The sequence below is a fragment of the Microcebus murinus genome, chromosome 4 (genome assembly GCF_040939455.1).
Source record: "Microcebus murinus isolate Inina chromosome 4, M.murinus_Inina_mat1.0, whole genome shotgun sequence".
NCBI classification, from domain to species: Eukaryota; Metazoa; Chordata; class Mammalia; order Primates; family Cheirogaleidae; genus Microcebus; species Microcebus murinus.
In genome coordinates this window covers 111,513,456-111,539,550 of record NC_134107.1, presented here as the reverse complement: position 1 = coordinate 111,539,550, position 26,095 = coordinate 111,513,456, and positions in this window count along the sequence as shown.

Genomic DNA, 26,095 nt, shown 5'->3' with positions numbered 1-26,095 from the left:
AGTTCTTTCTATTTTTTAGCCAGATAATATCCCATTGTATGGATTCATATTTTATTTATCTATTCATCAGTTAGTTGATGAACATTTGGATTATTTTCACTTTTTGACAATTTTGACTTGTTCTTCTACCAAAATTGGTATACAGGTTTTTGTATAGATATATATTTTCATTTTTCTTGGGCATATACCTAAGAATGGAATTTGTAGGTAATATGGTAACTCTATGTTTGATATTTTGAGGAGCCACAAAACTCTTTTTCTAAAGTGACTGTATCACTTTATATTTCCATCAATAACATATGGGTATGCTAACTTCTCTATAGTCTTTATTACACTTGTTATGGTCAGTCTTTTTGACTATTGCCATTCTAATGGGTATGAAGTGGTATCTTATTATATTGTTTTGGTTTGTCTTTCCTTAATGCCTAACAGTGTTGAGCATTTTTACATGTGCTTATTGGCCATTTTTATATCTTCTCTGGAGAAATATCTACTCCAATCTTTCCCACACTTTATTACATGAGTCACTTGTCTTTTTATTTTTGTTGTAAAAATTCTTTATATTTCTGGATGCAATCCTCTATCAGAAATATAATTTTCAAGTATTTTCCCTCAATCTGAGTTGTCTATGTTTTTGACGGTATTGTTTCTAGTCCAATAGTCTTTAATTTTGATGTAGTACAATTCATCTCTCTTTTCTTTAATTTTAGCACTATATTTTTGGTGTCATATGTAAGAAACTGTTGCCTAACCCAAGGTCATGAAAATTTACTTATGTTTTCTTTGAATAATTTTATGGTTTTAGCACTTACATTTGAGTTGTTGATCCCTTTTTAGTTAATTTTGTATATGGTGTGAGGTAGGGAGTCCTAAGTTCATTCTTTAGCATGTGGATGTCTGGTTGTTGACATGATAATTCTTTCCCCCATTGACTTGTCATGGCATCTTGTTGAAATTCAGCTGGCCATGCATGTAAGGCTTTATTTCCTGATTCAAAATTTCAGTATTCCGGAAGTCCATCTTTGTATTACAGTGTCCTGATTATGGTAGTTTTGAGATAAGTTTTGACATCACAAAATGTTGGTCCTCCAACTGTTTTCTTCTTTTTTAAGATTATTTTTGTCATTTCTTATACTTTTGTTAAACTTATACTTAAGTATTTTATTCTTTTTGATGCTATTTCAGATGTAAATATTTTCTTAATTTCATTTTCAGGATGTTCATTTCATTACCAGTGCAGAGAGATACAACTGATCTCTGTATATGGATCTTGTAATCTGCTGCCTTGATGAACTCTTTTATTGGTTCTAATAACTGTTTGGTTCATTCCTTAGCATTTTGTATTTATCATGAGGCTTCTTAAGGCTTTTGCCTGTGTGTGACTCATGCCACACCTGCTCACACATCTTTTACCAATGTGTGTTACCTAGACACGCCTCAAGTGTTTTATGCATTCATCCCATTTTGTAACAGGATATTAATAGTGCGGGTACTCAGAGGTCAAGATTTAATAACAGCAATAATTTACTATTTCATCAAAGTTAGTCTTATGTGGAATTTCCTTTTTCATTTGTTTTTCTTACAAGTATATGGTGATTATTACAATGACAACTGGTACGGTTTATTTTTACTACCTTTATTCGTGCTTTGATTCAGTTTTACCCATCACAGCGTTTGAATATTACAAATGCCAACATAGTGAAAAAGGCAAGCAATACTTTAGTATTAAAATTAAAATAGTTTTGACCTAGCAGGCCCACTGAAAGGATCTCAGGGGCTCCTAGACGTTTGTGGACCCCACGTTGTCAGTATACACTAGGAGATGTTAAAAGAAAAAGATTCTCCAATATGACCAAAGGCACGAAAACATATATGGAAGCAACATGTGTTTGTTGGACATTAAGAAAAAACAACTTTGCTGGAAAGAAGATTGCATATTTTTAAAAATTCCATAGAGAAAGAAAGAATGAGGCAAGATAAAGTATTCAAAATATATTAGTTTATGGTAGTAGGGAGTGGGCAGCCTTGGAAGTTTGGTGGTAGTATTCAGGAATCTGCATGATGATTTGTTGTTGTTGTTGTTTTGTTTTGTTTTGCTTCGTTTGGCTTGGTTTTTGACTCCTGGATCAAGTGTAATTAAATGACCTCAGAGACCCAGGTTTAAGGCCCTTGTGTCTATATGTGCTCAGCCCACACCACGTCTTCACTGGTTGTAGAATTTAACGTGGTGTACTGATGGCAGCTCAAGAGTGACCAATGTGCTGTAAAGACACCCCTCTGGGCCCCTAAAAATCAGCTGTGGATCCACATTATGTTACTGCACTAGGTAATTTGATTCCCCAAACAAGCAAACACTTTAAAAGGAAGTTCAAAGAAGCATAAACCTAGATAATTTGGGGTATCCAAACCTGTGGTTCCTCCCACAGGGACCAAACAAACTCAGAACTGTCAATAAAATGAAAAAAAAAAATATGTTTTAATGAGAGCAAAATATACTACCTTCTTTAAAGAAAGAAAATCCCACTTTATTCCCTGTAGGGATGTATGGATCAAATCACCTGATGTTGTCCAACCCTATGGATTTGATCTGGAACTTCAAAGCCTTGAAAATACTCGTTCCTCTTTCTGTGGCACAGTCATAACTTACGCCACCAAGATGTGAGGAATCTCCAGAGAGGCACTGATGTGGATGGTGGGAGATGAAAAAGGGTTTTCCTCACTGAAAGGTGTAGAAAGGGCTAGATTTGTAGCAGCTCATCCACCCGCCATGAGAGTCCAGACTTTCTTAGTGATGGAGGTGATGTCTGATAAACCCCATTCCAGACACCCGGCAATAGTCCAACTGAGTGTTCTTGGGAAAATCTCCTTCTAAAACTAGTATACTTGGATTTGCTTATCCTTACCTCCATGACTTGCATTTTCCTTTCACTGGTGTTTGGTATTTATTTAGCCCAGTCATACACAGATAAATTAAGATAAGGATTTTATTTTTAATCCCTCTATGAACTATTTAACTTTGTTTATCAAAACTGATAGTACCCAGTAGACAGTAAGCACCCTATATGTATTTGTAGAATGAATGACTAAATGAATCCATAAAATCCATAAGCAATGTAGTAAATGGAACAATGTGTAGAGGAAATAGAGGAGAAACTAATGTCTATTGAGACAATGGAAGACGCTTGGGAAGTTTTGCAGAGTAGATAATGTGTAATCATTTTAAAAAAAGAGGAACTTAGTAGATTGATATATCAGTACCAGGGAAGGAGTTTAAAGAAATGGAGCATTTGCAGATGGAATACTATTTACTGAGGTATGTATTTAAGGGTTACTGCAGCCATCACTTAAGATCCTACTGATTAAAAACTATTGGCTTTTACAGCCCCTGAGATAATGGCAGCCAACAGCAGTCCTTGAGCAACTATGCATCTGGTGACAGTTCACTAGGATGAGGAAAGCCCACAGAACCCATTAATGAGACTGAGTTCTTTGTCCAGAGAACTGATTCTAACTCTTTTTCTTTTTCCTGGAGGAACCAAAGTCCAGAGAAAGGAAATACATTTACAGGCCCACTGAAAATTGGTTTGAGGTTTGAAAGGAAGGCCAAGGTATCTAGCCTCCCAGACGGAGGTCTTCAGATTCCAGTGAAATCCTCTTGTGCATGAAGTTATATTTGTGATTTTCCAAACTGAGATGCATTTACGCTAAAATGCCATTCCAAAAAAGGCTTTTCTTCTTAAAAGAACGTGGAGACATCCATCATCCTCTCTTACAGGTCCCACCGCCGGTGAGTCCCTGTTGCTCGCGCAGGCACCGTGGGGCGGTTGGTCTCGCAGCACGCCGGACTGTCGGCTCCACGCTCCTGCTCACCTTTCTTGAGGTCACAGAGACCTACTTTTCTGCAAAACACAAGTTAATAAAGATTGTTCCCTCTCCAAAGTATATTATAATAGATTTTAAATTATGTTGCTAAATAATTATTGTTGATTTAAGAACAGACAATGGCATCGTCTCTTTCCTCTGAGGTGTGCGCAGAGCCTCCAGCGAGGGCTCTCAAACCTAACCGCACATTTGTGGGACACTGAAGCCGGAACACTCCTCAGGCCGGTAACCTAAGCTGGATTCCAGTGAGAAGAAAATCTCACTCGTGCAATTCAAGAGGCAATCTTTGTGCTGATATAGCTTTAATTTGGTAAGCTTTGGCTCTTTACAAGACACTCTTTGCCTTCTACTCTGTCTTCCGTCTTTCGGCTTCATTCTTCCTTTTCCCAGAGCACATGTCCGTTTATGCCACACACTCCGGCAGGAAGGTGCACTCGGAAACACTGCAACCCAGATAATAACTATTGGTTGTGGATTATTCAATTATGACTTCTCTTATTTCTCTAAGGATTACTTAGAGCCGACTCTTCTTGGCTGCTGCTTGGTGCTTTGTGCAGTCACTGCAGGCAAGAGGGTAAAATGGCAATGCGTTAAAATTTTTTAATAAAAATAGAAATGAAAGACAATCCCCATAGACAATCTCTTCATTTCTAAAAGAGGGTATGGGGTGAACTTTTAATACCCAATGAATGCTGAATAGTCAGGAAACGAATGGCTTGATAGTAGGTGATGCAAATGTCTGGATCCCCATAAAATAATAGATTTGCTTCTGCATCAATAAGGACTCTGAGGAATGGGAAGAGAAGGGGGGGATTTCCCTGTATGAGCCATTAGAAAACTTTTTGCCCTAAATTACTGTGGTCTATTCAGTACTCCTGATGGGCAACATGAAAGTCATATGACACAGGGAAAATGAAGTTATAACATGCTAGAGAAAATGTCTGCAAAATTCAAAATTTGTATTTTTCATCTCATATTAGTCATGTTCCTATTGTGTGATTGGGAAAGATGGAATTTTCCCTCTTTTTCAATGTTGACACTTTCAGAAAGGTATGTTAGGAAATTATGAAATTTTAAATTATCTTTTTCTCCATTAGTACTCTCCACTTTATTCACTTACTAGCTTACATTCTTGCTTCTGTCTTGTTTTTATTTTTCCTGAGTTGTCTCCTTTGCAGATTAGACAGTCTGCAAATGCAATAAAGGAAATAAAGGGCTCACTATTTGCACGGCTGGCAGAAAAGGCGAGCTTGTGGACTGCATGGAAAAGTCAGGGTTGAGAACGATTTCATCAAGCTGAGAAAAACATGTGAAAACCAGAATGCTAAATAAATATCCATAAATGCAAAGTCTTGGATACAGGTCAAAATCAATTGAATCAGTAAAGGATAAAGAAAGAAATCGTGTTAGCAGGAGGTGAAAGTGCTGTGGCCGTGTGAGCTGACGCGGGTGTAACGTGAGCCGTCAGCACGACTTGTCGTCTGTGTGAGACCAGGGGCTTCTGGAACGAGGGAGGGAAGTCTGTCTTTGCCCCACGCTGTCAGACCGTATCTGGAGAACCTGGCCCACGCCTGAGCGCCGCATTTCACGGCGGCTGGCAGGGCAGCGAGATCGTATAGCAGAGTGAATAGAAGGGGCACGCAGGGTAGGGATGTTTTTAGACTGAGAAGGCATAAATCAGGAGAGGCAGGAAACAGCCACCTTCTAGGTTTTTGTTACTTCCAGAGCTGTGAAGTCAGCAAACTGGTGTGACCCTAAAGAGTACAAGTAAAGCCAGGGACGGGCAATGTCAGGTTTTAACATGCTATTTTTTAAACTATTTGAATCTTCTAGCTCAAAACTCCGTGAGTGTAGGAATGAGATTCTGCCTCTGCTTCGCCTTTGTGTCCGCAGGGAGATGGATTCAGGTTCTGCGCCTCGGGTTTCCCGTCACTGCAGTGAGAACCGGTGAGCCAATCTTGCTTGGGTTTTTTTTTTGTTTATTTTGTTTTTTTTTTTTTAATGAATCACTTGGTGAAATATTTTGAAGTGAACACAATGGTGTGGATATGCCAAGAACTAGCTAACACTGAGCTCTGCAGGGTTTGCCTGGGAAAAGCCGGACGCCACTAGCCCTGGCTCGTGGAGGCGGCGGGAAGGCGGGGAGTAAGGGCGAGCGCTCTGCGTCTCCAGGCACGTCCGCACTTTTCATGTATTTAGCAGTTTAATTCTACTGAAAAAGCACATTTTCCGAAGACACCCTCAGGTTCTCTGCGTGCCAGGGCCGGCAGAAAACAACGTGGGCAAGATGGGAGTGAGCACCGTGCTTACGGGAGCTGGCCTGGCCTTCCTGGAGACCCTTAGTATTAAAACAGGCAGTTTGCTCAGCTAGTAATGACTATGCTCAGGACTTGTCATCTTCAAAGACCTTTAATTAATCCTCATGACACCCTGGCGGGCTGCAGAAGGTGTGTTATTGTCTCCATTTCATAGGAGGCAGAATGCAGAGACACACCGAGAAGGCAAGTGTCTTGCTGGAGACAGCAAGCCTGACGTCAACTCAGCACCAAGCGATGCCCCAGGCCACGCGCCTTCCTGCCGCCACGCACCTTTACAACTTACCGGGCAGAGCCGTGCGCCGCTGCGGAGCTACAGAGGGGCGGAGTGGAGAGCACAGCCGGACCCAAATGTCTTGCTTGAAACGTAGGAAGTGGGGAAGGGGTAAAGAAAGTAAAATCCAGGACTGGGAGTTTCCTAGAAAAGGAAAGGAAATAGCGATACCCTCCGGCTTTGCTCTGAGCATACAAAATTACTCATTTCTGAAGCAATGAGATCCCAGGCCAAAAAAAACCACAGTAAAATAAAATACTCTTATAACTTCAGATCTTAATTTCTATATAAACAGAGACTGAGGAGGAGCCTGAAGCATTGTTCTAGGATGGTTACAATGTCTTTGGGTGGGTGGATGAGTGACCAGGAACCAGTGTGCAGAGATTTATTGTCTCTACTTCTCAATCATGGATTTCCTCTTCTATAGCAACACTGTCGGACTCTGTGATTTCAGCCTGCGAGTTTTAGGATATTCATTGTATGCAGTTTTCAAATACTCTTCAGTTTGCTTGATCTTAAACGGAGAAAAGACTCATCCAACTGGTTGTCGATCATGATATCACCCCACCAGATTTTGTAGTCATAAGATCAGAGCTTGGAGAGTTCTAAAAAGCATCTAAAGTTTTCTTTAGGCTGGAGAAACTGGAAACCAGGTATTTTGCTTTCTGTGATCATTCCTTTTTTTCTTAAATTCAAAATTTAAGGGTGTACAAATGTTTTTGTTACATAGATGCCTTTTATAATGCTTATGTTGGGGCTTTCAGTGTGCCCATCATCCAAATAGCATGCATTGTACCTGATAGCTAGGCTTTTACCCCTACCCACCTCCCCTGCCTGCTTGATTTCCAATGACCTTTACATCTCTTTGTGCCCATAGATTAGCTCCCAGTTGTTAGAGAGTACATGTGTTTGGTTTTCCATTCTTGAGATACTTCACTTAGGAGAATGGTCTCCAGTTCCATCCAAGGTGCTGCAGAAGACATTATTTCATCCTTTTTATGGCTGAGTAGCACTCCATGGGATATATATATATATGTGTGTGTGTGTGTGTGTGTGTGTGTGTGTGTATTATATGCGTGAGTATATATGTATGTGTGTGTATGTATATATATATATATATATATATATATATACCACATTTTCTTAATCCGCTCATGAATTAATGAGTACTTAGGTTAATTACACATCTTTGCAATTGTGACTTGTGCTTTCTGTGATCACTCTATCATAGGAAATTCTTATGGTAGCACTTTTGCCAGTTGTATTAGCAGTCTGTACAATGGAAAGCTTTGAAGGAGCTATTAAACACGTGGACCCCAGAGAAATGAGAGTCAGAGAGATGTTGAAACTCATCCCTTATCTGTAATTTAGTCATACAGCTTTCAAGGGCTCCAGCTGCCAAAGCTAAGATCTGCTTTCCAGATTGGCAAAACCACAGTGAAAAAGAAGAGGAGAGAGTGCAATCCTCAGTGTGCTCTTTAGGCTTTCAACAGTACCCTGTCTGATAAAGTCGGCAAGTAAGTGTTCCACTGCAAGTCGAGTGAGAAAGTACAGTGTAGGGGATATTTTCTTAGCCATTTCTCTTAAATAGAATAAATCATGTTAGGAGAATCTCTCAAGGATCCTCTTGTACCTTCTGCGCTTCTAAACATAATGTATTAAAAAGGCCAAGGAAAAGTAATCAGAGAAGACTGATCCTGTACTAAGGGAGATATGTGAAATAGGACTTGAAATGGGACCTGCATGTTTCCAGCGGCTCGGTGCACTGAGATAAATCGTCCCCAGCTCATCCTAGATGCTTTGATGTGCACGTTGGGAGGAGGGACACAAGGGGGGCAAGAGGATAAAGTCATAGTGATTTCATATTTGGGCATATCTGAGTTCTGGGGGAAAATAAAACAACCTTATTTCTCAGCAGTCTGCAAAAGAATGGCAGCAGACAGAGAAAAGAAGGGAGCAAGGATTGCATTCTCCATGCGAAATTGGGTAGGAAGGGCAGACTCTGACAGAATGAAGTGTCTCTGTTTTGTGTTTGCATCAAGTGATCGGGCAGGTTTGGAAGGAGTGCTGGGAGACACCTCTCGTCTGAGTTGGCCACTTGTTTTTCACTCACACATGTTTGTTTCAGGCTGAGGCATCAGTTGCTGCCTCTGCAAAGGAGCACACTAAGTGGCAGCCATCTCTCCACCTCCCAGCATTCACAGGAAAGGGACACCCCCAAAGGCAGGCTATGTCTCAGGGGCAGTGCACAGAGGAGCTCAGAAGTGGCTCATGGTGAGTGTGAGATGGCCACTGTCATGTGATATAAGGGGCTTCTAGACGACAAAGAACATTCCAGTCATGGAATTCTCATCAGGGTCCTTGCTCCCTTCAAACAGCACTCACCCAAATGTTTAATGTGCTTTACTGACCAAAGAGTCCAGCGAAAGGAAGATTCAGGTGACAGCTTTAATAATTTCCCAGATGTATGACCTTCCTTAGTGTCTAGACCCACCATCTTATAAAGAAATGCCTCTTTAGGTGATTGTAGATATCTAAGACAAAATATGCATTGCCATCCTCCTCAAACCAACATTCCTTTTTGCAAAGGGAATTAAAATGAATCATGTGATTTTTTTGAAAGTCAGTGGGATTGGACTGAATGAAAGGAAGAAATATGTCTTATAGGGTTTAGTTTCTTTTTCACATTTACTATGGAAGAATGTTTCATTTCAGACTATTTATTCATTTTCTCATATTGTTCGTTATACTTGGGAAGTCATCTTCCAAAAACCAATTCCATACCTTGCACATACCCACACTGCCATGACTTGACCCAATTCTATTTATCCTTCAAATATTAGCCCTCCTAATGCCTCTATCTGGTTTAGTTGCTCCTTTTCTGTTTTCTCATAAGATTTTTTAATAAAAGCATCATTAATGTCAATTAAGTAAATGAATGAATTGATGAATGAGCACAACTGCATGCTTCATTGTGAGAAAAATGACTTTGAACCCAAAAGAACCTGGGTTTAAATTCTGGCTTCACCACATTGTAGCTCTTTGGCCCTGAATGAGCCCCTCAGCTCTGAGGACCTCAGCACCCTCCTCTGTAGAGTGCGGATGACAGCACTGACTCGGGAGAATAGCCGTGAGACGCAGGCTCACACACAGGGAGCGCCCAGCACAGCGTGCAGGAGGAGGCCTCAGTAGCGCCCGCTGTCGTCAGCTCACTGTGTTGCAGCTGATTGTGCAGCGTCACCTTAACAAGCAGTGAGGAGCCATTGCAGCTTGGTAAGCAGGGAAGTGACATCAGAAAGCTATTTTAGAATCCAAACTAGGGAAAAAGTAAGGAAATGGAAAGCTAGCAAGTGACCTAGACAAGAGATGAGCATCACACGCTTGGTTATGTCCTCCTGGCAAACTCAGCAGAGGCCGAGTGACAGTGCCTGGCAATGGCAAAAGCCATCCCCAGGGTCCTTGCCACTTCTTGCTGCTGAGCAGCCCCCGAGTCCTCCTCATTGCCAGGATCTACATCCCCTTCTGTTTTCTGGATCTGAGGACGGGCTGAGTGTCATCACAGCACGTGAGCTAAAGACGTACTCTAGCCTCTCATCTCAAAAGAGCAGCGAAAGCCAGAAACACTCAGCCCACGCCTCAACTCACCAATTCTTAATCGTGCTTCAGTATTCTTAAGATAAGAAAACAACCCATAAAATTATGAGGATGGGGTTTGTGTAAATGGTATGGTATTACCCTTTTATGGTCAAATTGTAGCATTTTCCTAGGGAAGCAAATAAGGCATGGTTGTTGAGGGATTGCCTTACTACTGCTAAAGGAGGGGAGAACAAGGAAGATTTTAAAAGAAGGATTAGAGCTGGACATTATGGAGAATGCCCTGAATTTCAGGAGACAAGCTAAGTAGAAAAGTTCTCAGAATTTTCTTCCCTAACATGTTGAATAGGAGAAAGAGCTTCATACCTTGGCAACTTTAGGTCTCTAGGGTTGATGTCACGACAGTTCTCTGAAGGGCCCGTGCAGCCCTGATCTCCCGTGTCTTTGGATGTGAACCTAAAAACAAAAGCTACACTTCTAGTGGGAAAGAAAATTCTACTGTGAACTACCCTAATCCCAGCGTAGGCTCTGAGAATCCAGAAGAGACATCAGGACTTGCAGGGTTTCCATCACTGATGATGCTGATGCTACTTAAATAGGACCAGGGCCCCCAAGACTCCATTACTCTGCTTCCAAAATCTTGGCGACCTTTGCTGGCAACAGGGTGTGGAACATAGGGAGCTGAAGTAACATGGCCTCATAACCATTTTAGAGGAGTAAAAACCATTTAGCCCCCAGTGTAATGGCTGTGGAGCCCGTCTGAAGAAGAAAGAAATTGGCTTTAACTTACACTTCTTGGGCTTCAGAGAGAAATAAAAAGGCAAAATGGGAAGGAAAAAATGTTAAGCATCTCTCAGATCTACCTTTTAGCAGTTTATAACTGCAGACACAAGGAACAGTGGCATGGAGTAAATCTAGTCACATTTAGACACAGCCGCATAGTGTCTAAATGTGAGGGAAGAAGAAAGATATCACAGGACTGTAATCTTGGAGATGTGAGCTGGGAAGAAAAACCCAGCGAAGGATTATGAAGCAGCTGCCCTGCTGTTAGACACAGAAGAGTCACAGAGATGAGCATGGGGCATACAGGTGAGCCCGTACCTGGTACCGACAGAGTCTGTAGCGACAAAGTCTGCAGAGCTAGAGGTAGCCCGCAGTGCCACCGTAGTGTAGCAGGGGCTGAAGTAACTCAGCAGAGAGCTTTGAACCAAATCCCCCTGTAGTTGCCACCCACAAATGATTACGAAGAAGTCACTTGAGAGACGCCTGTCAAGACCTGCCATACTCCTTGCCCTGTGATGCTCCTTTCTATGCCGTTAGAGCCACTTGATTTCTATCTGGGGGCTATAGTGTCATCTTGTGGTCTGGCACCACCCTGTCCTTAGCCGTGGAGGATGGTTACATGTTCAGTTCTCAGCATCAAGGTGGTCACACTGCTGGTTCTCTTTGTCCTTGTGCTGGATTCTAGAAGTTCAATCCTACTGTAGTTCTCAGATTAGCTGCCCTTTTGATTAAATACAGTCATGTGTCACTTAACAACAAGGACACATTCTGAGAAATCCTAGGTTAGAATTCACATTCTTACTGGTGTTTCTTTCCCCAACACTGACACCATCTCTTTAGGTTTTGTCATTTTCTTACATGAAAAGGAAGGGCTGTAAAAGCTAAGTGAATATTCTAAGTTTCAGATCCTGTTTGAGCATTAACAATAGTCTACGTTAAGGGCCTGCTACATATTCATAGCCTTAGAGAGTGCAGACAAAAATATGACTTTTAAAATTTTGACTTGTGATCATTTCTGAATCCATATGTACTCATTAAATGCCACTGAATACATTTTTAATAATGAGAAGGAATTTGACAAACTACCTGTCTAAGCCAAACAAAGTGACTTAACACAGATCTCACACAGCAGGGAAAATACCTGGAGAGTATTAAAATCCCATTTTTTAAAGTATTGCATTATGTTCAAACTGTCCATTTTAAGACTGGTCGCTTATAATAAATTATCATCCTGGTGCCATATAGTTCTATCTTAGTAACCAAAGGGGAAACTTGCCTTGTATGTGCAAAACAAATAGATTTGACGCTAGTTTTGAGTGCACACATTTCCTAACAGTACTTTTATGGGAAGAAAACTATTCTTATTTTCACCTTAAGCTCCGCCATAGATCAAGGTTTCAACATATTTTTTCCTTTTGAATTTGTGATCTCTTTATTCTACAAGGATTGAAATCAGTAGAGAAGATAAGAAATGACGTTCATATAAATTAAAGAAATAAATAAGGGAACCCCTATTAACAATCAAGGAAGAAAGAGGAAAATCAATATTTATTGAGTTGTTTTGTGCCATGTACTGAGCTAGCATGTTTATGCTCTAGGTCATTGAAATTTGGGGATGGCCAAACTGAGCCAAGTTTAAGTCTCCATTAGACAGTGGGTCCATTTGCTGAATACTATATTGTTATTGTTGTTGAACATTATGCATTTGTTGACTATTTGGAAATGTTAGCCTGGTCTTTCTCCTTCTATTAGCAAGTCCAGAACTCTTCAGCCTCTGGTCTCCCAGCCTCTAATTACCTAGAGAATGCAAACTTTGTGTAGTTTATGATGTTTAGTCTTTAATGTAACTCAAAAGGTATATTTGCAAAGTAAAATAAAGTCACAATGTGGTCGAAATCCAAATATAAATGGCTTTTTATTATCTAATGCTGGAATTCTCATTAATGATGCTAAGCTCCATTAGTATGGCAAACCAAGAGTTATCAGTATAGATTACTGTATTTCCATTGATTTTGTCTTTGGGGAAGCAGAAGAAAACCACATGGATCTCAGTTCTTTAAAGTTCATTTATAGCAAATAGCAGATATAATTCCAAAATAATTGAAAACTGGTAAAATACAGAAGGCAATATGGTAAATATGATAAATATAAAGAAATAAGATTTTAGACCTATGTAGATACATGGAGAACAAATAGTCCAACTTACGTTATAAGTAAAAAATTCAGAACAAGACGTGGTATGCAACTTGTCCAAAATCTTACAGCAGAAGATACCAAATACTCAGGCATTCAGAATTCCCTTTTATTAAAAAATAGCTTTTCATTCTTTATTCCTTTAAACACAACAATAGGCAAATATCTGGCTACTTTATGAACAATTAGTTTTATAAGTTAAGTATCAAATTCCAAAGGAAAAATGCATTAACACAGCCTGTGAAAACATAGAAGAATTTTTTGGTTTTTGATTCTCAAAATGTGAAACAAAACTAGAAAGAAAATACTGAACAAAAAAGAAACTCTGTTTCAAGGTATAAAAACATTGGCTAACTGTTGCGGGTTATAGCTGGACTGGACTGGACAGGGGCAACCTCCACTATGTGTTTATTTTTAAAAAGATATTTGATTGACAGCGGTTGTATATGTGATGAGTTGATATATGTATACACTGTGTTGTGATTACCTGAGGATAATGTTTCTCCTGCCACCTTCAGAGAGAGATCGAGTATCTGCTAGATTCTGTTCTTCATGGCAGGAAACAAAGTATACTCTTTGCCTGTGATGACATTTCTAGATGTCTACCTTCCCTATTTCCTCCTGAAATAGACGAGCAAGCAAACAGACCTTTACGTTAGTAGCATCACCCCTCTTGTCTATGTTTTAGTACCTTCCTCCATAGTTCTGAAGACTTTTCTTCCTTCAATACTCAACACCTACAATTGTTCTTGAATATAATTCAGTACTCTAATCCCCTCTTTTTTAATGACCTTTTCTATACCTTCTTCAGCCATCCCATCTCCTGGTTGCTGGTTCTGAAGGAAAGACTCCCACCCAAACTCAAAGTGCTTTTTCTATTCTCTTACCAACCATCCACACAAAGGATTTCTGTGACCAAATGTGTGGGGCGTGGGAGTGGGGTGAGTGCTCCTCACACACCAAACAAGCAATCAGTCCCGCGGCAAACGCCAAGGTGTCCTTCCACTCAACTCTGCCTCGGAGCTCACTGCTGACTGCCTGGCCTACAAGACCGCCCTCCCTGTGTTCACCAGGCCCAGTCGGGGCCTCCAGAACTGTGGGCCGACTGCATCAGGTGGGCTCCCACACCGCCTCTTTAGGTTTGAATGATGTGCTAGAGCAGCTCACAGTACCTGTGGAGACACCTCTGTTGCCCTGTTTATTATAAAAGATATTATGAAGGATACAGAAGATGAAATGCGTGGGGCAAGGTGTGGGGAAGGGGCTGGAGCTTCTATGCTCCCCCAGGCTGCACCACCCTCAGGAAACTCCACGTGCTCAGCTCTCAGGAGGCTCTCTGAACCCGGTCCTTTTGGGTTTTTATGGAGGCTTCATTATGTAAGTATGTAGGTGTGATTGATTAAGCCATAGGCCATCGATGATCAACTAAGCCCCTCTCCCCTCCTGAGAGGTAGAGGGCAGAGTTGAAAGTCCTAATCCTCTCATCCTGCCTGGTCTTTCCAGGGACCAGCCCCATCCTGGAGCTACCTAGGGGTTGCCAGCCACCAGTCAATTATTACCATACAAAAATATATCAATTTGGAGATTCTAAAGATTTTGGAAATTGCATGCCAGGTACTGGCTGAAGACCAAATATATATTTCACAGTATCACACTGGTGTTCCACCTCTGGAATCCCCGCGTCAAGTCCTCCTTTCAATCAAGCGCAGAGTGCTGCAATCCATGTCACATCTAAATCTCCACTCCGTGAACACTGCCAGTTTCTCACCAGCCCTGACCTCCCTCCAGTCTCCACTGCTCTCTCTGCCCAGCTTGGATCTCACGATCCATCCCGAGACACAGCCATCATATGCAGACTCCACCCCTTCCTCTGTCACACTGCGTGCTGGGTGTCAACGCCCTGCTCAGCACCGGCCGCGCCCCATCTCTGCTGCGCCTGCACTCAAGGGCTTAAACAATAAGAGGAAATAATGTGACTGGGCTTCTGCATTAAGTTCAAGTTTATAATTACAAAACTATTATGCGCACTAAACAGGTTGGAAATCCTACTTTCGTAGAAATTTTCATTTCTCGTTCTCTAAAGCGTGCTTGCTCCTCGCTCCTCACGGGGTGGTGCGTGCGCACCTCCTGTGTGTTGCCGGCCTGGCCCCACGCGCCACTGAGGCAGCGACATCCCCCGGGACTCCTCGGCTCCTCCCACCGAGGCCGGAGGAGTTCCCGCCGCCCGCTGAGGGCAGCTCCGCCCCTGTGCCCCTCGCCTGCACCGACTCAAGTTCCCCTCCCTCAGCGATCCTTTCCCCTCCATGTATGCATCCAACAAACATGGATCTGAGGTTCCATGAAATATAAAGACGCCTCTGGTTTCATGGAGGCCATGGAAAGGAATCTGCATTTTGTTTCAAATGTGAGTTTGAACAGGGTAGGGCCATTATATGATTCACATTTTAGAAGATAACGAGGCTATTGTTGAACTAGAGAGGGAGAAAATAAGAAAAGCCATGCCCATTAGTAGTTACTTGCAACAGAGCAGGGAGGAGGGGGAGGTGGTTTGGGCTCTGGTGGGAACAGTTGACGTGGTGGGAAGTGATACATTTGGTTTGGATATACATTTTAAGCTAAAACCAAAATGACTTGCTGCCAGTGTGGATGTAGGGCTATGAGGGAAAGAGAGGAATTATGAATGAAGCCCAGGTTTGGGGCCAGAGAAACTAAATAGTGGGATTGGTTACAGAGATGAGAAAATGAAGAAAGAGCAAGCTTTGCTGGGGAAAATCATGGAATCAAAAACTTGTTAGGCTAAATGAAATTTGGGATGTCCACTGGATAGCCAGGTGCAGATGTGGATAGACAGTTGTGCGTAGTTGTCAGTCCGCTGCTCGGGAGGGTCCAAGCTGGAAATAGGACACTGGAGCCCTCGGCACACAGATGGAACTGAAAGGTGGAGGGCTGGCTGGGAGAGCCGGGGGTTCTCTAGACTCACTTTTTCCATTTCCTCAATTACTACTTATTTTAAAAAATGACAAGAAATATTTCAAGCATATAGAAAACTGCAAAAAATAATATAAACATTCAAATAACCACTACCAAGATTTATTTATTTATTTATTTATTTTTATTGTCATAGCCTATATTTTTCAACAAAGATATTATGACAATTTTCTTACGTATGTATTCTTTTTTTTAATATCAGGATAATGTAAGGGTACAAACATTTTGGTTATATTTTATATCATTGCCTCTAGCTAGCGGAGGTTAGAGACCTGCCCTTCCCCGCCACAATGCACACCGTGTCCTATAGCTGTGAGTTTGCCCCCCCAACCCCCATCCCTGGAGAATATTACTACCATGGGGGCACCATAGTGTTAATCAGTCAGCACCAATTTGATGATGAGTACAAGTGGAGCCTATTCTTCCGATCTTGTGATATCTCACTTCGGATAATGGGCTCAAGCTCTATCCAGGAAAATGTAAGAGGTGCTAGATCACTGTCACTTCTTATAATTGAGTAATATTCCATTGTATACATATACCAAATTGTAATAATCCACTCATGAATTGATGGACACTTGGGTTGTTTCCACATCCTGCAATAATGAATTGTGTAGCCATAAACATTCAGGTGCAGATGTCTTTATTATAGAATGACTTTTGCTCTTTTGGGTAGATGCCTAATAGTGCTATTGCTGGATCCATTGGTATCTCTATTTTTAGTTCTTTGAGGTATCTCCAAAATCTTTTCCACAGAAGTTGCGCTAATTTGCCATCCCACCAGCAGTGTAAGAGTGTTCCTGTCTCTCCACATCCTCGCCAGCATTTGTTGTTTGGGGATTTTTTGATAGAGGCCAATCTCACTGGGGTTAGGTGATATCTCATTGTGGTTTTGATTTGCATTTCTCTAATGATTAGAGATGTGGAGCATTTTTTTATATGTTTGCTGGCCATTATTCTGTCTTCTTTTGAAAAATTTCTGTTCATTTCCATTGTCCATGTATTCATGAGGGTGTTTGATCACTACCAAGATTTAAAGAAAGATATTAATATTTTGTGCTATTTCCTCAGATGTCACTCATTTTATTGTAAGAATTAAAGTATTACCACAGTAACTAAAGGTCTGTGCTACTATTTATGCCCTCCTCTTCCTACAGGTAATCATTTTCCTGAAGTTGATGTGTATCCTTCCTATAAGCATTGTTTCATTTAATTTTTCTGTATATATATATATATCCACAAACATTTAAATACTGTTCCATATTTTAAAATTTACATAATGGGGGTATCATGCTGATGCAATTATCATTAATTAATATTAATAATTATTATTAATCATATGCAATTATTTGGCAAATCTCTTTTCATTCACAATTTTGTATTGAAATTCATCCATGCTAATGTAGATTACTTTCTTGTGTTTTACTCGTGACCTATACTGTAGCACGGTCTGAATAAGCTCATTGTATCCATTCCCTGTGGATGGACAGTAGACCATCTCCCCTGAGTCTCTGTCATCTCCGGTTTCAGTGAACACCTGTGCATATCTCACCTGTCCCCGCAGATGAGCTTCTCCAGGGCAAATGCTAAGAAGTAAAGTCGCTGGGTAAAGACGATTGGCATCCTCTGCTCTCTTCACTCCCATATTGCCACATTACTGTCCACAAAAGGTTTTTCTAATTTACAAAGTCCCCTGAAGTGTAAGAGCATTCCTGTTTCCTCACAACCTCAACAGCACTTGGTGTTACTTGTCTGTTTAATGTTTGCCAGCTGTTGCACGTGAAGTGATGGTTTGGTGCTGTCTTTTTCTCTTTCCTCACTCCACTTTGCCTTTTGGTCTTGCTGCTCCACTAATGCTGTTGCTTCCTGCCACCAGTGATTTCCATGGAGTCAAATCGAGTGGAAGATTCCCGGGCTCCACCTGACTCTACGGGGCCACAGTGTGGGCTCAGTGGGTCACTCCGGGTTGAAGCACTGTCTTCTCAGTCATATGGAGCATACGCGTGCCCCTGCCCTCCCTGGCCACGCCTCCGCAGATTCTTTTCTCACCATCTTCTCTGTTCTGCAAGGCGTGACCCGGACTTGTATTTCCTTTCTGTCGTTACATCTTAGGTGATATGACCCTTCCCCATGACTTTCAAAACCAACCGTATGATGCCTCCCTGTGATCATGCTCTGCAGCCCTGTGCTTCTATCTTCGGCTGATGTTTCTACTTGGATGCATCATAAACCTGACGTGTCAAAAAATGAAATCTTGTATTTCTAGTTACTCTACCATCCAGACTTCTGCCAACATGCTTGTCTTTCGGTAAGTAGCACATCATCATTTGTAGATTTACTAATCCAAAAGCCTAGGTGTCAGAATCTGCATTTCTATTTCTTTCAGCTTCCATATCCAAGTTATGACCTGGGTATCTTGGTTTTTATTCCTCCACTTCTCTCCTTGGTCTCTCCCACCACTCCAGGTAAGTTTACTACAGTCTTTGTGTTTATGTTCCCAACCGATTTCCTGAGTTCAGCTGCTGTCCTGCTGGAGACCATAGCAGCCAGAATGGGGTTTTAAAATGCAGATCAGATCACAACCATTCCCTGCTTAGCCTTGTCTAATGACTTCCTATGTCACCGATTGCACTTGGACTAAATTTAGAGTCTTTACTTTGGCTTCATTACCCTGTCAGCTTCTCCAACATCGTCTCCCTCCCCTCTCCCTGTCTCCCTGTGCTTCACTCACTCTGGCCTCCCAGCTGTTCCTCAGACATATTCTTTCCTGCCTTAAAACAATGGTTATTGCTCTTCTCCATGGTTAAGATACTGCTCATATGACTTACTTCTTATCCATCGGGTTCCAGTTGAAATGTAACTTCCTCAAAGAAATCTACCTGAACCAGGGTATCCCAGGAAACCTCCCTGTTATTGTTTACCATAGTGTCCCAGGGCAGTGAGAGGGAGAAAAAGGAAAGTGAGGTAGATTCAAGGAGATGTGTTCCCCGCCACCCCACCCACGGCTTCCCTGTCTCGTGACAGGGAGGAGAGGCAGCTGGCACCCTTGCACCTGCTTGGCCACAGCGAACATCCCAGAACTACCGAGGCTTCAAAGGGGTCAGAGAAGAGAAGGTTTCTGCCCTGTTTCCTCCCATCTCCTCTCTCCCATTGGTCCACGTTTGCCTCACAGGGAAGTAATCCTCTGCATTTCTGGTTTATGCCATGTAGCCTTGGCATCAATTCAGGAAGCTGAGCCCAATGTACAGCCTTGTGCAATAGACCCGAGTTCTGGAAGTGGCAAAAGGAGCCAGAGACCCAGGGCACATGCCTGGAGGCATCAGAAGATACAACCATCTGGACCCACCTGGAATCGGTGAGCTGTGTCCTGCTCTGTGACATAGAAGTGCTGAGCATGTGAGACGGGGAGACCAAGAGAGTCAGAAGAATACTTAATGTGTCAGGCACACACTTTGTTGGTCGTACCTATCACAGATTGTAAGTAGCTGGCACACTCACCAGTGTTTAGCTGAAGACAGAGAAGGAATAATATTACCAAGAAAGAATGACGAAGCACCCAGGACTGGAAAGAGTGGAAAGGTGCCACCACTCTGTCCTGAAAGGGGAAAGGAGGGAACACTGATGCCAAACCCTGGTGGCAGCGGGAGCTGCGAGTTGCCATCCCCCGCGCTGGGAAGACGGCGGCTGGGCGCTCGGCAGGGCCGGCAAAGGCTCCCCGGGCGAGTGCCCGCCCTGCGCCAGCGTGTCGCGGCCAGCTCCCCACGCTGCAGGTGGGAGGGCCGCGGATGGAGGCTCGTAAAGGCTGGCGTCTCGGACACACAATGGGACCAGGGAGAGTGAAGAGCCCACCAGGGGCGGCCAGACGTCCCGCCCTCGCCAGGGCGCCCCATTTTGAATGAATGAAAGAATGAATGGATTTAGAGACAATGCTTTCAGGCTTTAGCGTGGCTTATAGAAACTGCAGAAATAGTGGAACTCTATAACACTTATTTAATATTTTCCAGGGAAAACAAGTTGTTGGCATCTGATATAAAAGCAAATTGCGAGTTTTCACTTCTTTGTGTCCAATATAGAAATGAAAATAAATGAGATTTGAAATATGTAAATTTCAACACATATATCTATAGAAATTTTACTTTTTATATCGAATTTCATCATACATAAAATATATGTGTATGTATATGTATGCATATATACGTGAATATATTGCATATGTAAGTATATACAAATATATATGTGAAATATACACATATACATATCCATACATAAATAACACACATATATACACACACACAGGCATAAATTGCAGATATTACAGATTCAGTTTTAGACCACTGTAATAAAGCAAATATAGCAATAATGTGAGTCATACAAATTTTTTTGTTTCTCAGTGTTTGTAAAAATTATATTTGCCCTTACTGTGGTTGAGATTGCATTAGCATTATGTCTAAAAAAACAATGTATTGTATCTCAATTTTTTATTTCAAAATATTAAGGGGGTTCAAATATTTTTGTTACATGGACAGCTTTTATAATGCTTAAGTCAGAACTATTATTGTGCTCGTCACCCAAATAGTATTCATTATGCCTGTTTTTACACCTCCCCTCCTCCCCCATATCCCCTTCTTGATTTCCAATGACTTTGATGTCTCTTTGTGCCCAAGTGTGCCCATCAATTAGTTCCAAATTATTAGACAGTGTATGTGATGTTTGTTTTTCCATTCCTGGGATACTTCACTTAGGATAATGGTCTCCAGTTCCATCCAAATTGCTGCAAAAGACATTAATTTATTCCTTTTTATGGCTGAGTAGTACTCCATAGTATATGTATACCACATTTTGTTAATCCACTCATGAACTGCTGGGCACTTAGGTAGATTCCACATCTTTGCAATTGTGAATTGTGCTGCAATAAACATTCAAGTGTAGATGTCTTTTTAATAAAATTACTTCTTTTCTTTGGAGTAGATACCCAGTAGTGGAATTTACTAGGTTGAATGGTATACATCTACATTTATTTCTTTGAGGAATCTCCTCTTTCCATAGAGGTTGTACTAATTTGTAGCCCCACCAACAGTGTGTAAGTGTTACTTTCTCTCTTTATCCATGCCGGCATCTATTGTTTTTTAACATTTTAATAAGGGCCATTCTGACAGGGGTAAGGTGATATCTCACTATGGTTTTAAGTTGCATTTCCCTAATGATTAGTGACATTGAGCATTTTTTCATGTTTGTTGGCTGTTTTGTCTTTCTTCTTTTGAAAAAACTTGTGTGCATGTCTTTTGCCCACTTTTAATGGGTTTGTTTGCTTTTTTTCTTGCTGATATGTTTGACTTCTTTGTAGAGTCTGGATATTCACCCTTTATTGGATGTATAGTTTGCAAATATTTTCTCCTATTCTGCAGGTTGTCTATTTACTCTTAATGTAAAAACATCTTATTGCTTAAAAAATGCTAACAATTACCTGAGACTTCAGCAAGTCATAATCTTTTTGCTGGTCTTGCCTCAATATTGATGGCTACCTGCTGATCAGCGTGGTGGTGGCTAAAGGTGGAGGTGGTTGTGGCAATTTCTTTTTTTTTTTATTTCATCATATTATGGAGGTACAAATATTGTTAGGGTTATAAATATTGCCCCTGCGCCCCCTCCTTCTCCCCGATGTGTCCAATCCCCCTGTGGTGTGCATCACACACGTTATGGAAGCACACACCCCTGTCCTCCTCCCCCCTCCTGCCTGCCCATCACCCGATAAAAATTTTGTTTTGTTTTGACATTTTGGTCACATTGTATATCTTTGCCTCTCCCTAAGAAGGGTTAGAGTTATGCCCTTCTCCTCCAAAATGCTCTCCACATCCCTAAGATTGGGTCCTCTCCCCCCCCCCCGAATCCCTGGTGAGCATTGCCACCATTTGAAAACCATAGTTTTAATCATTCAGTACCAATTTGATGGCAAGTAGATGTAGAGCCCATTTTCCATGTCTTGTGTTGCCTCACTTTGGATAACGGGCTTAAGCTCACCGTCATTTCTTAGGATTGAGTAATATTCCATTGTGAGCATATACCATATTTTAATTATCGACTCATGAATTGATGGGCTCTTGGGTTGTTTCCATGATTGTGCAATAGTGAATTGTGCTGCTGTAAACATTCGGGTACAGATGTCTTTATAATAGAATGTCTTATGCTCTTTTGGGTAGATGCCCAACAATGCTATTGCAGGGTTGAATGGTATTTCTATTTCTAGCTGTTCGAGGTATCTCCAAATACTTTTCCACAAAGGTTGCACTAATTTGCAGTCCCACCAGCAGTGTAGTAGTGTTCCTGTCTCTCCGCATCCTCGCCAGCATTTGTTGTTTTGGGATTTCTTGATATAGGCCATTCTCACTGGGGTTAGGTGGTATCTCGTTGTGGTTTTGATTTGCATTTCTCTAATAATTAGAGAAGTTGAGCATTTTTTTATATGTTTGTATGCCATTATTCTGTCTTCTTTGGAGAAGTTTCTTTTCATTTCTGTCGCCCATTTCTTGATGGGATTGTTTGATTTTTTCTTGTTAATTCTTTTAAGTTCTAGATAGATTCTTGTTATTAGACCTTTATCAGAGGTGTAGAGAGCAAATATTTTCTCCCACTCTGTGGGTTGTCTATTTGCTCTACTGATGGTTTCCTTGGCTGTGCAGAAACTTTTTAATTTGATCAGATCCCATTTGTTTATTTTTGATGCTGCAGTGATTGCCTTGGGGGTTTTCCTCAAAAATTCTTTGCCTAGGCCAATGGGGTTTTCCCAACATCTTCTTCTAGGATTCTTTAAGGTTTCATGCCTTAAGTTTAAGTCTGTTATCCATCTCAATTGAATTTTTGTGAGAGGTGAGAGGTAGGGATCCTGATTTGCTCTTCTGCATTTAGCTAGCCAGTTCTCCCAGCACCATTTATTGAAGAGAGATTCTTTTCCCCAATGTATATTTTTGTTAGCTTTATCAAAGATTAGATTACCGTATACTGATGGTTTCATCTCTGGTATCTCAGATCTATTCCAGATATCTATGCTTCTGTTCTTGTGCCAGTGCCAGGCTGATTTAACTATTATTGCTTTATAGTACAGCTTGAAGTCAGGAAGACTGATGCCTCCCAGTTTGTTCTTTTTATTTAAGATTGCTTTGGCTATACGAGGTTTTTTCTGGTTCCATACGAAGTGAAGAATTATTTTTTCTAGATCTGTAAAGAATGCTGATGGTATTTTGATGTGGATTGCATTGATTCTGTAGATCACTTTAGGTAATATTGACATTTTAACTATATTGATTCTACCAATCCATGAACAAGGTAGATTTTTCCATCTGTTTAAATCTTCTGCAATTTCTTTTTTTAGTGTTTCATAGTTCTCCTTGTATAAATCTTTTGTAAGTGGCAATTTCTTAAAATAAGACAACCATGAAGTTTGCCACATCACTGACTCTTCCTTTCATGAAAGATTTCTCCATAGCATGCAGTAGAACACTTTTCAAAATTGAACTCAATCCTCTCAATCCTTGCTGCTACTTTGTCAACTAAGTTTATGGAATATCCCCAATCCTTTGCTGTCATTTTAACAAGTTCACAGCATCTTTACCAAGAGTAGAATCCTTCTCATAAAGCCATTTTCTTTGCTCATCCATAAAAAGCACCTTCTCACCCATTACTTCTTTCCTCTGAAGTCTTGAACCCTCAAAGTTATCCATGAGGATTAAAGTCAACTTGCTCCAACTCCTGTTAATGTTGGTATTTTAACTTTCTCCCCTGAATCATGAATGTTCTTAATGATATGTAGAGTCGTGAATCTTTTCCTGAAGGTTTTCAATTTACTAAATCCATCAGGGGAATCATTATCTATGGCAGCTATAGTCTTACAAAATACATTTCTTAAATAATATGACTTGAAAGTCTAAATGACTCCTTGTTCCATAGGCTGCAGATTGGATGTTGTGTTAGCAGCCATGGAAACAACATTAATCTCTTTGTTCATCTCCATCAGCGCTCTTGTGTGACTAGGTGCATTGACAAAGAGCAGTAATATTTTGAAAGGAATATTTTTTTTCTGAGAAGTACGTCTCAACAGGAGGCTTAAAATATTCAGTAAGCCATACTATAAACAGATGTGCAGTTATCCAGTCTTGGTTGTTCAATTTATACAGAACAGGCAGAGTAGATTTAGCATAATTCTTTAGGGTCCTAGGATTGTTGGAATACTAAATGATCATTGGCTTCAATTTAAAGTCACCAGCTGGATTAGCCCCTAACAAGAGAGTCAGACTGTCCTTCGAAGCTTGACTTCTATTGACTCCTCCTATTGACTTCTTCTCTCTAGCTATGGAAAGTCCAAGATGACATCTTCTTCAAATAGAAGGCTGTTTCATCTATTTAATACATTGACAACCTATTGATTAGAGTAACTACCTTCATCAATGATCTTAGCTAGATCTTCTGGATAACTTGCTGCACCTTCTATATCAGCACTTGCTGCTTCACCTCACACTTTTATGTCGTAGAGATGACTTCTTGACTTAAACTTCATAAACTGACCTCTGCTGGCCCCCAACTTTTCTTCTGCAGCTTCCTCACCTCTCTCAGCTTTCAGAGAATTGAAGAGAGTTGCTCTTTCTCTGAATTAGACTTTGGCTTAAGGGAATACTGTGATTTGATCTTCTACCCAGACCATTAAAACTTTCTTCATATTAGCAATAGGCTGTTTTACTTTCTTATCATATATGTTCACTGGACTAGCATTTTAAGTTTTCTTCAAGAACTTTTCCTTTGCATTAAAAACTTGGCTAACTGGTGCAAGAGGCCTGGCTTTCAGTATACCTTGGCTTTCAACATGTCCTTCTTACTAAGCTTAATCATTAAGCTTTTGATTTAAAGTGAGAGACATATAACTCTTCCTTTGACTGGAACACTTAGAGGCCATGTAGGATTATTGATGGGCCTAATTTCAATATTTTGTGCCCCAGGGAATAAGGAGGGCCAAGGAGAGGAAGAGAGATGGAGGAATGGCAAATTGGTGCAGCAGTCACAACACACAACATTTATCAATTAAGTTTCCCATCGTATATGGGCATAGTTTGTGGTGCCCCCACAAAATTATAGTAGTAACATCAAAGATCACAGATCAAAAAGATCACTATAACAGATACAATATTAATGAAAAATTTTAATACTAATATATTGTGACAATGACCAAAATGTGACATGGGAAAACGAAGTGAGCACATGCTGTAGGAAAAGTGGTACCTGTAGACTTGCTTAAGACAGAGTTGCCACAAACCTTGAATTTGTAAAAGTATCATATCTGCAAAGCATAATAAAGTGAAGCACAATAAAATGAGGTATGACTCTGTGTGTGTGCGACATATTATTTAAAGAGAAATACGAAGATGCACACATACATTCCCACCCACCACAAAGTTTAAGAAATAAAACATCACCCTACTTTTGAAAAATCTCTGTGCATCTCTCCCTTTGCATGTCTTTTGTTTTCATTTAAATCTTTCATCCATCTGGAAGTAATTTTTCTCCATGATATGAGGAAAGAAGATATATTTTTCTCGTTAAGTATATACAATTGTCATAAGTACTAAATAGACCATTATTTTCTCGTTTATCTGGTATGCCAACTTCATATATCAGATTTTCATTTACACATGGCTGTTATAGGTTCTCCATTCTTTCCTATTGGTCAATTAGTCTAAGCTTTTATGAATCCTACACTGTTTTAATAGTTACAAAATAATTCTTGATATTTGTTGGGGGAAGTCTCTTGCATGATTCTTATATTTCAGGGATGCCTTAGCAATGCTTTGTTCCTTGTCCATCTATATGAATTTTATAATAGGCTTGTCCAATTCCATTAAAATACTTTTGTTGGGACTTTTAAAATTGGAATTGTGTTTTGAGAAAAGTTAGTTTTACTAAGTCTTCTATTATGAGTACTGTATGTATTTCAAATTTTTTAGGTCTTCTTTAATGTCTCTCCATTTTATCCTTTTACTTAGTTTCCACAAAAGTATTGTATTTGTTTTGAAAATAATTTTTT